Here is a 15,142-nt window from a genome sequence, read left to right as displayed (position 1 = left end):
GGGAAAAGATGCTCGGGGCGGGGGCGGGCCGCTCTCCTCCCGGGATCGTCCTCCCGGGGGGGGGGGGAGAGGGAACCCCGAAGGACAGGCCCGCGACGGGGTGTGGGTGGGGGGGGCCGGCTCCGAAGCCGCGGCCTCCGAGCCCGACTCCGCCGCCTCCGACTCCGCTGCCGCAGCTGCTCCGACCGGTGAGGGCTCCGCACTGAGGCTGAAGCGCAGGCGGCGGCCGGGCACATACCGCGCTCCCTCTCCGGGGGCGGGACCACGCCGCGGGCACGCCCACCTCGCCAGCTTCTATTGGCTCAGATTCCCGACCTCTCTTCTGATTGGGCGCTGGAGCAGTCAAACTTCCCTCGGCGTTGGGTGCGTTCCGCGGCGGGCGGCGGAGCGGCCGGAGGCGGGGAGAGGCGTGGAATGGACGCGCGAGGCGGGGAGCGGCCGGGCCTCGGGGGAGCCGCCTCCCTCTCCCCGTGCGCACCCCGCGGCCGCTCTACTGCGGAGCCCAGGGCTCAGGGGTCGTCATGGACGCGGCGGAGAGGCTCCCGGGCTCGGGCCCTCCCGCTGCTGAGGAGACCGGGCGGGCGGCGGGACCCGACGACGGGTAAGGGCGTGCGGCGACCTCCGAGGGCCGCATCCCCTCGAGGGCAGCCCCCGACGAGCCTGGTCCCTCTCCCAGACGCTGGCAGTTTCCATGGCTGGCGACTGCCCAGATGTGAAGTGTTTTGGAAAAAATGAGCCCAGTCGGCTGTTGTGCTGTGCGGCCATGTGGACGGCCGGGCCGGGCCGGGCGGAGGGCGAGGGGCAGTCCCAGAAGGCGGCTGCTCTCCGGGTCCCAAATGCCTTAAAAAAAAAAAAAGAATGTGCACCCGTATCTCCAAAAGCATTAATGGGCAGCAGCTCGAGAGAAAGATGCTTTTCTGTGTTAAAAGCCGCCTCGTCCCTTCCCAATGGAAGCCCGCGAGTTCGGGTCCCCCCCGCGGGCGGCCGGCATCCCCGGGGCCGCCTGCCCTTTTGGACCTGCGGCGGGCGGCCGGGGTCGTGACCCCTGAGTGTCCCTCTGAGCCTGCAGTCACTCCGCTCAATGCTCTAAAACGTATATGTTTAGACTTTTTTTTTTAAGATGAACTTTTAAATATTTTTTTTATTGATCTCAGAGAGGAAGGGAGAGGGAGAGGGAGAGGGAGAGAGAAACCTCAGTGATGAGAGAGCATCGTGGATCGGCTGCCTCCTCCGCGCCCCCCACTGGGGATGGAGCCCGCAACCCAGGTCTGTGCCCTTGACCCCATTCGACCCGACCGGGACCCTTCAGTCCGCAGGCTGACGCTCTACCCACTGAACCACCCGGCCAGGGCCAAAGATGGTTTATTGGAACAAGTAGGTTTTAAATGCATAGATTTCCCCCAAAAGGTTAGTGGGTGATTTTTTACGAAACAGGAAGGGTGTGTGTCAGGCGCGTCAGGAACTGATCACCAGGTTTACCGTAAAAAGCTAATGAGTCTTATGCTCTTGCAGCAGATTTTTAATTAGGAGAGCTGGCTGTCCCTACAGGGTGTGTCACCTGTAGCATGTCACCGTCTTGCCATGTTTAAGTTCTATCTGCTCTTTTTTTGTTGTTGCTGTTGTTAATCCTCACCTGAGGATATGTACATATTTTTTAATATATTTTTATTGATTTCAGAGAGGAAGGGAGACATAGAAGCATCAATGATGAGAGAGAATCATGGATCTTCTGCCTCCTGCAAGCCCCACGCCGGGGATGGAGCCTGCAACCTGGGCATGTGCCCCAACCCGGAATCCACCTGTGACCTGGTTCATAGGTCAGTGCTCAATCGCTGCTGAGCCACCCGGCTGGGCGAGGATATTTTTTTCCATTGATTTTTTTTCTTTTTCTCTTTTTAGAGAGGATGGAAGGGAGGGAGAGACACAGAGAGAGAAACATCCATGTGGTTGCCTCCTGTAAGCACCCCCATCCGGGTGGGATCGAGGTACCTCACCCCCTTCACTCTGGGGGGTCTGACCTCTAACCACATAGCAAAACCGGCCAGGGCTCTATCTGCTCCTTAACCAGAAGAACGTGGAAAGAGCTGTTGTGTAAAGCACTTAATCACATTTAAAAAAGAAAATGTTAAGGCAATTGCAATTTATTTAGAGGCCTTTTATTACTACTTCATGTTACCTGTCACTAAAATTTGACAGGAATCGAAGTAATAACATACTCATGAAAAGGAACACCAAATTTTGTAAGAATGATAAATACTACCTCTGCCTAATCTCTCCTGTCTGATTTATCAATGACATAAACCTGAGTATTCTCCCATCTTTTAGGTATAACTTTGTTTAATCCGTTTCGTGGGTGCCTTCCTTTCAACCACATTCAGGTTACTGACAAATCCAGTTATTATTTTCCTCCCTGTTCTTTTTTTCTTAGTTTCTCTAATTTTTCTATGCAAATTCTTTCCAATGATTAAAGGTTTAAGTACTTTATAGTATACTTAAACATAAAAAGCAAACCTTATAATAGATTATTTTCTAGAGTTCCTCCTTTCAAGGATAAACTGGTGAGAATAGACATTACTCCTAACATTATGAAAAACTGAAGAGTCTGATGAAATTCAACCCCTCTGAGAAGACCAATGAAAAAGTTAGAGACAGCAAATTGAAATGACCATAAATAGAATAAAAATGTGACTCAGTGCTTTCATTTGATTCTTTTCTTCATCTACAATGTTTTTTTAATCTTTACTAATTGTCTTTTAATCAAGTACAACTTTGGAACTATGAACTGCAGTTAATTACTGTTTCCATGAGGTTAATTATTCACCTCCTCAGTCATATCACATAAACAAAATACAGCCCTATAAAAACATTTTTTTACACGTGCAATGGCCCCACCCAAGATTGCTACAAATACCAAGTGCCTCTCCAGGCTAGCAAGTGGCTGGGTCCTCAGAGCTACTTACTCTCAGACTTCCTCTTTGCTGCTAGGCGAAGTGCCGCTAGCCTGCAATGGGTGTGGTCTCACAGCCACTGGGAAGGCAGTCCACCGTCACAGGAGAGGTTGGAATGCACCCACTTGGTGTCTATTCTCACCAAAAGCACAGTTCCTGAGCTTCTCTGTTCTTTTGAAGATTAAAAAATGGCTAATGTCTCAGGATCATAATGTAACCTATACGTAAGTTCCAGATCTTGCCCTTCGTAACAACTAAAAGGCTGTTTGTTGACCTAGAGCTAAATTGAAAATAATTCTCTTTTGACTAACAGCTTATAAGAATTGCCTAAGGTTTTTTATTTGTTTGAAATTCTTCTATTTAAAGAAGAAAGTAAGGTTCAGGAAACCTCTACACAAGCTTCTGCTACTACTTCCCTTTCTTCTGTTGGTTTCCTGCTTTAATTGGCCAACTTCCTAGCCTCACTGATAAGCCCTGCCAGACATGACTTATTTTTCCAAAGCTGAATTTAGATTTGCATTAAAATAAGTATTTTAAGTCCCTCTTCTGTAAAATGGGGATAATATTGGTATCTTATCTCATGGATTCTTGTGAAGGTGAAATGAATCAACACATGTAAAGCGCTTAGAACAATGGCAGTAGCACTGTTAGCTATAATAGTAATTATTAATAGCAATAATAATTAATAGTAATGATAATAATTACTCTCATTATTCTCTGAGTGAATACATTTTGTTGTGCAATGTGATTCGTTGTCAGGTCTATTACTGAAAAGCCAAACTGGGAATTGTTTTAAAAACTCTAATCATAAAATACTATTTAAAAAGAAGCTAGCTTCCCAAAATGAGATTATTTAATTCATTTTTAGAAAGAATTTCCAAAGTATCTTGAAATACAGACTGCTGCAAAAGCAGTCAGATTAAGCAAAGCTGGGCTCAGTGCCCCAGGTACCAGCTATTGACAAATAACTTTTAAAAAATACTAAAGAAAGAAGAACTGGGAGCGAAAATCAAACAACAAAAAACTGGCCTCAATACATATGTCATATACCATTAAATCTAAAAAATTTTTTCATTTGCTACCTATATAAATTAAACCTCTGTTCCTTGTGACATTACACAAAAATGGTGAGAGAAATTTTTATCAAATTTGAAGAAACTATTTGAATGTTCTCATTTAAAATACTAACTATGCCCAGCCGACGTGGCTCAGTGGTTGAGTATCAACCTCTGAACCAGGAGGTCACGGTTTGATTCCTGGTCAGGGCATATGCCCAGGTTGTGGGCTTGATCCCCAGTATGGGGTGTGCAGGAGGCAGCTCATCAATGATTCTTTCATCATTGATTTTTCTATCTCTCCTTCTCCCTTACTTTCTGAAATTAATTTAAAAAATTTTTAAATAAAATACGTGAAATTCTTTTTGAGGGATCCCATAATAGCTGGAATGGGAGTGGGGTGGAAATCAGTTATTTTTCCTTCATTCAGAGTGATATAGTAAATATTTCAGTTAGCTCAGTTTATGTTAATATTGTTTATACATAGATCAAAATTATATGCATAGAGCCTCCAGATATTTATTGATTTTTTTCAAAGTGATTTTAATTCTAGATGTGGTGTTTTTGCTTTTGTGTTTTTTAATATATTCTTTATTGATTTCAGAGAGGAAGGGAGAGGGAGAGAGAGTTAGAAGCATTAATGATGAGAGAGAATCATGGATCGGCTGCCTGCTGCACGCCCCCTACTGGGGGTTGAGCCCACAACCGGGGCATGTGCCCTTGGCAGGAATCAAATCTGGGACCCTTTAGTCCTCAGGCCGACGCTCTATCTACTGAGCTAAACTGGCTAGGGCTTGTTGTTTTTTCTTGTAAATTCATAGCATTAAATTGAACTAACACCCGTCCCAGAGATAAGAAAGTCTTACTTGTATATTAGCAAAACTTTAAAATTTTTTTATTTTATAAATAACCCCAAAGTCAAAACCATACCTGTCTGAGAATGAAAACAGCCTCTGTGGTAGATTGTATTACTGTTCCTAAATAATTTTGTCCCTCCCACTGGTAGGATTTTACCTCCCCACCTTGTTGAATGGCAGGGTTGGCCTCATGTCTTCATTTGTTCAACAAAATGAGGAAGAAAGTGATATATACCACTGCTGAGCGTAAACTTTAAGAGTAATTGCTTGGTTCTGTCATATTTTTCTTTTGCAGCACGAACAGCATGTCTCACAAAGAGGATGTCCTTCAGCTGGGTCCCAGGATGATGGCACAAAGCTGAAGATAACTGCGACTGACAGCATGAAGAGAGAGACACCTGACTGTAAGTCATTTTAACTTGGGGGTTATTACCATCAAATGACTTGACTTACCTTGACCAGTAAATCATCCAACTCAGTGAAGAAGACTTAGCAGCCCTGAGACTAGTGTGGATTACAAAGAGAACTCGGAAAGATAGGCAGTAGACCTCCAGAGCGGTTGAAACTTAATACCAATGAGAGAACAGTCAGAGTAGACCTCTTTCAGGATCAATTAAAACCAAAGGTTAGGTAAGAGATGTTGGATTGCTATTTCAGCATGCCATACATATTTGGACATTTTAATTGGGGGAATTAGCAATGGTTTGAAGTATGAGCTCTAAACCAGTTATGCTGTGTTGGCTTTATGCTGTGAAATCTAATGTTGGTTCAACATCTGGCATTGGTCACATTTTTAAACCCTGAAAAAGAAAAATGAGCCTGGACTTTTGCCTGTTTATGTTCATCCAAAGGTAAGATCATATTACCAATGCAGGAGCCAATTACTAAACTCCACTGAAACCATTATTTATAGAGCTAAACTCAGACATCTGAGAAAAAGCATCCAAGTCCACAGTAATGTGTTTTGATGTTCTGGGGAAAAGGGGAATCAATATTCATCCTCTATATAGCTTGGATTCCTTCAAACTCTGTCTTTACTTTTCAAGCATCTGACATTTACAGTCAGCATGTGATTCCCTCTGTCCAGTTATAAGTCGCAACAGCAGCTCCACAACAGAAATGTTGACTCATGATTCATGATAGAGCTGCATCTCACAGCAACAACACCATGTGGTGTGTTGTAAGGCAGAATTTTATTCGTATGCACCCCAGATAGGAGAAACAGCCTAAATGGAGTAGGAGAATAGAATAAAATAATGTGATACTTCCATATAGTGGGATAACATAAATTATTTAAAATCAATGATCCCCAGTATCATGTATTAAAGTAGATAAGTCTCAAAAACACCGTTGAGGAGAAAGAAAAGTTAAATATTGATGTGTATAGTATGATACCATGATTATAAAATGGTAAAACATGCAAAACAATATATTTATAGATTTATACACATTTGGTTTAAAAGTTTCAAATGTGCAAAGGAATGATAAACATCAAATTCAGTGTTTGGTTATTATCTCTGTGTATATACAATGCCGAATGGGATTGAAGACATACATGTACACAGAGAGCTTCATCTGTAATGATTGATTTAAAAAAAAAAATCTGAAGCAATATGGCACCTGGGTAGTTGATTATGGATGTTCTTTATATTCTCTCTTTTTCTCTGTTTGAAGAAATCTTATTATGTTGAAAGCCATTATTTTTCCCTAACAATTATAAGTGTAGAAAATATTACAAATACAATATTCAATTTTTAAGGTTCCTTTTAAACTTTATTTAATTTTTCCTAATCAATGCTGGTTGATAAAACCAGTAAGCAATATAGCTACCCTAGAAATATATTTCAAGAGTGCAACCAACAGACACTATCCTTGAGCTAAAGACTTTACAAAAGGTAAGAATGACTAATATTTAAATGAAACTTATAGAAAAAATTATTTGGTTCTTCGCTTATATTTATAAACATAAATATGTAAGTAATTCTTTCATTAAACAAGTATGAGTATAAAATACATGCTTCCAGCCCTAGCCGGTTTGGCTCAGTGGACAGAGCGTTGGCCTGCGGACTCAAGGGTCCCAGGTTCGATTCCAGTCAAGGGCATATACCTTGGTTGCGGGCACATCCCCAGTAGGGGGCGTGCAGGAGGCAGCTGATCAATGTTTCTCTCAAAAAATAAATAAATAAATAAAATACATGCTTCCAGGCCTGGCTTGGTTGCTCAGTTGGTTGGAGTGTCAACCCGTGCACCAAAGGGTTACAGGTTCAATTCCCAGTCAGGGCACATACCTAGGTTGTTTCAATCCCCAGTCAAGGTGCATGGGGGGAGGCAACCAATCAATGTTTCTCTCTCACATTGATGCCTCTCTCTCTCTCTCTCTCTCTCTCTCAAAAATAAATAAAAACATATCCTCGAGTGAGGATTTATATGTATATCCTTTCTTCCTTTGAAGTTAAACAGCTATTTATGCCCTGGCCGGTGTGGCTCAGTGGTAAAGCATCAGCCCACATACCAAAGGGTCTTGAGTTTGATTCCTGATCAAGGGCATGTACCTGGGTTGCAGGTTCACTCTTCGCCCCCAGTCGGGCCTTGTGCAGGAGGCAACCAGTCAATGAGCCAATGTAAGACATGGATGTTTCTCTCTTCTTCCTTCTCCCTCTCTCTCCCTCCCTCTCTCCCCCTCTCTCCTGCCTCCCTCCCTTCCACTCTCTAAAAAGCAATGGAAAAAATATCCTTAGGTGAGGATTAAAAAAGAAGAAGCTATTTATCTTTGTAATATTGCTGTTAGGGATGGTATCAATTGCTAAACTTTATGGCTATAGAAATTATAAATTAACTAGAGGCCTGATGCACGAAGATTCGTGCAAGAATGGGCCTTCTGCCCTAGCCAGTTTGGCTCAGTGGATAGAGCGTCGGCCTGTGAACTGAAAGGTCCCAGGTTCGATTCCGGTCAAGGGCACATGCCCGGGTTGTGGGGACGATCCCCAGTGGGGGACTTGCAGGAGGCAGCCAATCCATGATTCTCTCTCATCATGGATGTTTCTATCTCTCTCTCCCTCTTCCTTCTTCTCTGAAATCAATAAAAATATATTTAAAAAAATAAAAAATATGCACAAAAATTTAAAAAAAAGAAAAGAATGGGCCTTCCTTCCTCTGGCTGCCAGCACCACCTTCGCTCCAGCTGGAGCCGCCTTTCCGCCTTCCCACGCTGCCCAGAAGCCCAGAGAAGCTGGGGTGGTGCAGAATGCCTGCGTTACGCCCCCGGCTGCTCAGTGCCTGCGTATGCAAATTAACCCAACAAAGATTTGCATACTCACTCCTGATTGGCTGGTGGGTGCCACACAGGTACAGTCAATTTGCATCTTTCTCTTTTATTAGTGTAGATAAGGTCACACAGCTAATTAATAATAAAGTTGGCAATGATACACCCTCAAGCTAAATGTGGCCTTTGCCCTCATTTCTTTTGAACCATTGTACAAATGCCTACAGTAGACATGTTTATGGATGTAAAAATGCCACAAGGGTCATAAAATCTCTGGGAGTAATGTCCCTAATGAGAGGCTCCATTGGCAAGCTGAGTAAAGAACAGGTTGTACTATTTTAGATAGAGATGAAGCTCCGATAAGTCAGAATTGGAATGCTCCGTCTAATCCATTCTGGCGCATTTTAGCTAAGTGGCATACAGGCACAGTTACCAGACCTTTGGATTCTTTGGATTCTTAAAGATAATCCAATCAAGAAATATGATTTTAAAAAAATAAAATTATATGACTGATTTTTAAACATAAGCAGCTCATTAAATTTTTTAAAACACTATATACAAACTATCTGCAAGAATAATTTAACTGCTCTGAGCAGTCAGATGATGAGGTTTTTTCCCTGACAGATTCTACTCCAGATCTGTAGTCCCAGCCATGCACATCCCATTTCCCTTGAAACTGCTGCAGCTACCTTGCTACCAGGAGAGGAGCTAGTCTCCCAGCAAACCAACACACCCAGGACAAGGAGAGATGGAATCTGTAATCTCAATGACATTCATGAGCTACTTACTCAACCAGCTCAGATGCCTGCCCCACTTTGTTACATGTGATACATTTCTTTATTACTTTAATCACTTTGAATCTGGGTTTCTGTTAAGACATTCTGACTGATTCAAAATCACACTGTAGGAGATTCTGTCTCCTATAGTGTCTGTGTTTCTCTTTGCCCTGAGAACAATTTATGACATCTACTTCCGCTCTCATTTTTTAACCCTACTGAATTATATATCTATGTTTTAACCTATATACACATGATATGACTTGCATTATTTAAAATAAAATGATGGAGTTGGAGATACGGAGAGCATAAGAAGCCAGCACCTAACCTTCAGTTTGGACTCAGAATCATTTTCATTTCATTCTAGATTTGCTTCCCTTCTCTCCCAACAAAAATAATATTGAGCCATATTAAGACAACCAGCTTTGCCCTTGTGTTAAACTAGACTTCTATGCTTGTGCCTGATTGATTAATGTTTGGACTTTAACTTGCTATTCTTCATTCTTGCCAAAATGATCAGTTTTCCTTTACCTAACCAACTTTCCTCCTGGGAGTTTTTGCTTATGCCATTCTTATCCCCGTATATGTCCTAAGCCCCTTTCTCTACTTATCAAATCCCACTGACCTTTCCAGGTCCCCATCTTACGTCTTCATGGTGCTCTGCAATTTCTTATGTAACAGCCCTTTTACCCTGGTAACAGCTGTTACCCTCAGAACAGCCATTGAAGATGGGCAAGTAGGTACAATCTCATTTTGCAGGTGTGAAAATTGACACAGAAATGTTAAGTAATCTGTCCAGCATTTTAGTAACTTGCCTCAAAAGTACCAAGTATTTGACTTTATGTCTTTTACCCCTACCATTGTCCCTTTCCATTTTCATCTGGATATACTTCCTCTTTCCTAAGAATTCAGCTCAAATGTCATTTCTTCTGAGAAGTCTTCCCTGGCCTGTCCAGGCAGAGTTAAGGGGTCCTTTCTCTCTGTATCAGGGTTCTTTTGGTAATATCTTCATTTATTGCAGTACTCTGTGTGCCTCTGTCTTCAAACTAGACAGGAGGCTTTAGTGGGGTTTTTTGTTTGTTTGTTTGTTTGTTTGTTTTTTGAGGATTTAGTATTTTTAACTTTCAACATATCTACCATCATTTTGAGTAACATCATTTTCAATCACATAATTGAGGCTGTTTAATGTAACATATAAAATAAAAGAAATATATAAGAACAAATGAACCTTTCCGACACTTTTTGAATCTTGAGTAAATTTATTCTTTATTATATTTCAGAAAGAGGAGGAAATTTTAAAAATAAAATTGCAAAAGGGCTGTATGGACCCCTTGTTTTTAGTGACTGTCTACCTGTGCCAACCACCAAGGAGATTACATAGATTAAAAAAACATGGTGTTTTGCTTTGAGGAGCTAGACAAAACACAGATAGATAAACTCCTAATTAAATACAGTATTCTGGATACTATAAACCTTACACATATATGTATTTTTATGGGTAAATATGATATAGAAATGAATTCTATTTATGGGGTTATGGAATATTCTAGAAAGGAGGTGGCATTTGGTAGGTAAAAACCCAAGTGTATAGATTGACCAGGGCATTCTTTCAAGAACAAAAAAGAGTGAAGTTAAATGGTAGGTTCAGGGAACTACAAATAATCTGGTATAGTCTTATTAGTACTCTCCACTAAATATTTCCAGTCTCTTACTGTGTAGGATTGCATATCCGTACTCCCTTGAAGTTGGATGGATCCAGGCAACTTGCTTTGGCCAGGGGAATGTGATTATAAACTTAACAGGCCAATGCAGAATTTTCCAATCTCTCCTTTCCTATGCCCCTATAACTGTTAATGCTTAAAGCTTTTGGCTGCTTTGTCTACCAGAGTATAAAAGTTTAGAGAGAGAAACCTTGTCAGTTTAAACTTCTGTGATTTGGGGACTTTATTCTCTTCTGATTGATCCACCTAATATGAGAGGAAGGTAGGAGGAAGATCATTGAGAAGCCAGTCCTATTGGCAGCATATATAAAGATCAGTTTATAAAATGACCACTTACCTAAAAGTGTGTTGCCAAAATATTTGAATTCATGAATTCAAGTAAACACATTTTATGCTTTTTCAATTGCATGCCATTTCTGACTAGCTGTTCTTATTTCACAACTAACTCTAAATTGACCAATGTAATTTAAGTCAAGAAAAAGATGTCTTCATAATCCAAGCTTTATTTAATCTTACAGTCACAAAGTCACTGACCTTTGTGTTCCAGGTAGAAAAAAGTATCCAGAGCCATCTGTAGCCTTAGTCTATATTAGCTATCGTTGGTATTGAACACTAGCCGTCATTACATTTTTACTGCAAGAGGCATGATACGAAGGAAAATGCTTGCAATTTGGAGAGAGACAGGTTTAGATTTTAATTCCAGTAGGTTGTACTACCTTCACACAGTACTGCCTTCATGGATTTTTTCTTTCCTTCATGGATTTTTACCTCCCAGCTAACATTGTATTTTAACAGAGGTTTCTAGAAATATTGTTTTAATCCAAGAATGTGACTGAAATAGTAAAAACTTGACATCTCATGATAGGCAAAAAAAGAATGTTGGTGTTGATTAGCACCTGAGCTTTGCTAACACCCTCCGTGAGAGGAGGAGCTAAGAGTTTGTAGATTCTGTAGAGGTAAGCTTATGTAGGCAGAGGAGGAAATGAGGTAAGAAAAGGTCTAGACATGAGGGGTTGTCCTAAACTGGAAACATGTAAGGTCAAGGGTCTATGAACCGGTTGGAATACATATTTTAAGATACCTGAACACTGAGAGAAATACCAACAGAAGACAAGGGGATGTGGAACAAAGATGGAGATAAACTTTGTCTCTTCATAATTGTAGTTTTTTTCTCAGTAAGTTGTGAAGTAGGCCAAGGTAAGTGCCTCAAGTGTGTAACTTTCTAGAGTCTGCACAGATGTTGAGAGGAAAATCATGTCCCTGCACAGTGAGAAATCAAATAAATAAATTTTAAGTCCATTTCTGAAGACTAAATTTGTTTACTTAAAGTTTAAGAATGTAGCCTGGCTGGCATGGCTCAGTGGTTGAGCATCGACCTATGAACCAGGAGGTCATAGTTCAATTTCCAGTCAGGGCACATTGCCCAGGTTGTGAGTTTGATCACGAGTGTGGAGCAGGGGGGACCGTGCAGGAGGCAGCCGATCAAAGATTCTCTCTCATCATTGATGTTTCTATCTATCTCTCCCTCTTCCTTCCTCTCTGAAATCAATAAAAATACATTTTTAAAAAAGTTTAATAATGTATATAGATCTCTACAGGCTTTCTGAACTGAGAGTCAGGCAACTGGAGTTCCAGCTCCAGGCTGGCCATCCCCTAGCACAGTGGTCGTCAACCTTTTGGACCTCATGGACCACCAGTTGGCAGCTGCTGCCCTAGCAGGTTGACCCGGGCAAGTGTCTTGACCTGTCAGTGCCTCAGTTTCCCCGCCTCTAAAATGGAAGCTTGAACTAAGTAACCTCAAAGGTGTTGTCTGAGTCCCAAGTGTGATTCTGAGCACGGGTTACATGCAGTTGTGGCTTTTGTCTGGAGATTAGTTGACATTTGCTGATGAATTCTCATGTCTATTGTTTTTCCAACAGATACTATGGGCATTACTTTCAAGGTGACACACTATAAATATCAAACAGGTGAAAGATTGTTGTAAGTCCAGTGACTAGACAAAAGCTATAAACGCCTAGCATATGGCGTTTTGCAAGAGCAATAAAGGGCACATGCACCTTTAGATTAATAATTAAAGATACTGTTAAGGGATGGTGCGAGAAGGGGCAGTGGGATATATACAGCCAAGAACCTCAGAGCCTGGGTGGGAACTTGTCCCAGTGTGTGGAACAATGTCACTGTAATCTGGTTGGTATAATGTGAGTCTCAGTGGGGTTTTCCTCAGGGGCAGACATTAGCAGAATATAAGGCAACCATGTTTGCAGGTAATTCATACACTGGCCAGCTGGCACTCAGACCCACGGCAGGGGGCTCAGTAGCCGCTCAGCACGCACGTGCTCGCTGCCTTTGGAAGCAGCTGTTGGCTCTAAAGAGCTCTACAGTCGGACTCCTCTGACAGTCTCCAGGACAGTATAGTGGTGCAAACCTTAGTGTGTGCTTTTAGAGAGCCATTAGCAGAAGGAGATAACCACAGTGTAAATAGAAAGCAGGTGGACTGGTACAACCAGTGTCACGAAAATAATTTTCAAGTCAATTACTGTAGGCTTTTATTTGGGAGGGGGGTGTACTTTTTAAGGGAATGGGATATCTAGGCTCCACTTATCTCTAAATAATAACTCTTTCACTCCTAGCAACCACTTCCTGGAAAACAACCTGACAAAAAGATCAAAACAGTGAAAAGAGGTCTTTCGCACATTTAAAAATGATAAGAGAGGTTTTAAGAGCAAAATGCTGTAATAGCTTCAATCAAACATGGCTGTATTCATTCTCTCTCAGATCAGCAGCCAGGGTCAGGCACTTTCTTGCTGCAAAAACACATATTAACCCTTCCATGGTCACTGCATTCTGGATATGACAATCACGAACCTACAGAACGTTAAGGTAAAACAGTCACTGTAATTTTATTGGGTGTATAGTTTGCCCCATGCATGAACTGCACAATAATAAAACAAATTGCACCCTTACCTTGCTTCTCAAAGGGACTCTGTTTCTTCACTTGTAAAGCAAACAGCAGCACCCTCTTTGGGGGACTGCGGTGAGAATTAAATGAGTAGTGTGTGCGTGTTATTCAGGGACAGGCCCAGGAGCTCAACACATGTCAGCTTCCTGTCCCTTGCAGTCCACTTCTATTAGGAAACCCAGGTGATCTTCTTAAGCTGTAAGTCAGATCTTGTTACTACTCCCCGGCCTGATGGCTTCCCATTGCAGTAAGGGTAATGTTAAAAATTCATAGCCTTCCCACAAGGCCTCCTCGGTTCTGCCTACTAGTAAAGTCTTGGCTACAGCGTCAGCCAGTCTCCCCAGGTCTTCAGATGGGCAGAGCTGCCTCATGGCTCCTACATGGTAGGAGCACAAGGGGAGATTTGGGGGCTTTATCTCCTATCTAATAGGCATCCACCCCAACTTATTTAATATGCACAGTTGATACTCTATAAATGTTATGTAAAATGCTGTGCAAAAATAGCTTCTGACCGCACTGCTCAGAGCCACACTGCTGCCGGAGAGGCCCTTCTGAATGTAATTGGGGACTGTCACTGCTTCTGCACATGCTGTCCCTTTGCCTGAAACCCTCATCTAACCTTTTTGCTGCTGGCCAAATCGTACTCTTCAGGTCTCAGCTTAAATGTCACCTCTTCAGATGTGTTTCCCCGTTAAAATTCTATCACCTGTTCTTTCCTTTCAAGCGAATGAATAATCCTATGTGACCGTTTCTCCCCGCCTGGACTGCAAGGTACATAAGGGCCAGGATAGCAGGCCTGCTTCTCTCACGGCCACAGGCTGGCCCAGAGAAGGGTGCAGGGCGTGCTTGTTGCTGGAGAATCTACCTGCGGATGTAGTGAAAGTGTAACTGCACAATCAGGGGGTCCCTGCTGCCTGTTGCTACTTGAGCCAGTTAAGCAGAGACAGGGTTGAATCATATGCGCGTTTATTCCAATCCTGCCAGCAGTATTGGAGAGTAGCAGATCATCCATAAAAATCTGCTCTGCCCCCCACTATAAGCCAGCTGCTTATATTGGGTAGAAGGACAAAGATTACATGGGGAAGTAGGCAAAAGGGAATGCCAAATGGGCAGTTCACAGGTAATGGGAGCTGGAGATTTGCAAAGGGCTGGGGGCTTTCAAAGGGCTGGCAGCTCTGGTTTCTGCAACAAGGTTGTTAATCTTTCCATGATCATAGGCAGCTCCCAGATGGACAGGAGGGGCCACATTTCCAGGTGAGCTCCCAGGTCCCATGTGCACCTCCCAGCCAGGTTAGAATGTGCCTTCTTTAATCAGAACAAATAACAGGGTATGATTAATATTTCTTACAATTATAGCCGGCCCCCAGTATTCTATTTCTGCCCCTATCAAAAGATCTCTCTCCCACACACATGAAACATGGGAAAACATTACTCCAGGCAACCGGATGGCAAACTTTGGGGGTTCTTCGTGAGCCAACCCCCAGGAGGAAAAGAGAAAGAAAATGCCTCCATCAAATACCGTGCCTCTGTGTCTCGGCCTCTTCCTACTTTCTCTTTAACTAGC

At 42.5% G+C, this 15,142-nt stretch overlaps 1 protein-coding gene across 8 annotated transcripts in view; it reads left to right on the top strand.

The window, feature by feature from the left end:
* Positions 1 to 409: 409 nt before the first annotated feature.
* Positions 410 to 15,142, top strand: part of LOC106698181 (serine protease 58-like) — a 90,333-nt gene continuing 75,600 nt past the window's right edge. For 4 of the 8 annotated variants that reach the window (XR_002830948.1, XR_002830949.1, XR_002830944.1 and 1 more), the window contains exons 1-2: positions 410 to 601; positions 5,156 to 5,264. The gene's annotated coding sequence lies outside the window, so the exon portion shown is untranslated. Of the gene's footprint in view, positions 602 to 1,303; positions 1,375 to 1,678; positions 1,715 to 1,757; positions 1,818 to 5,155; positions 5,265 to 15,142 lie in introns of those variants that run through there. The other 4 variants (XR_002830946.1, XR_002830945.1, XR_002830950.1 and 1 more) reach the window with 3 other exon arrangements.

The sequence above is a fragment of the Myotis lucifugus genome, unplaced genomic scaffold (assembly GCF_000147115.1).
Source record: "Myotis lucifugus unplaced genomic scaffold, Myoluc2.0 scaffold_3, whole genome shotgun sequence".
NCBI lineage: Eukaryota > Metazoa > Chordata > Mammalia > Chiroptera > Vespertilionidae > Myotis > Myotis lucifugus.
The sequence above is the reverse complement of the archived record's forward strand: the minus strand, read 5'-3'. Positions and strand labels throughout refer to the sequence as shown.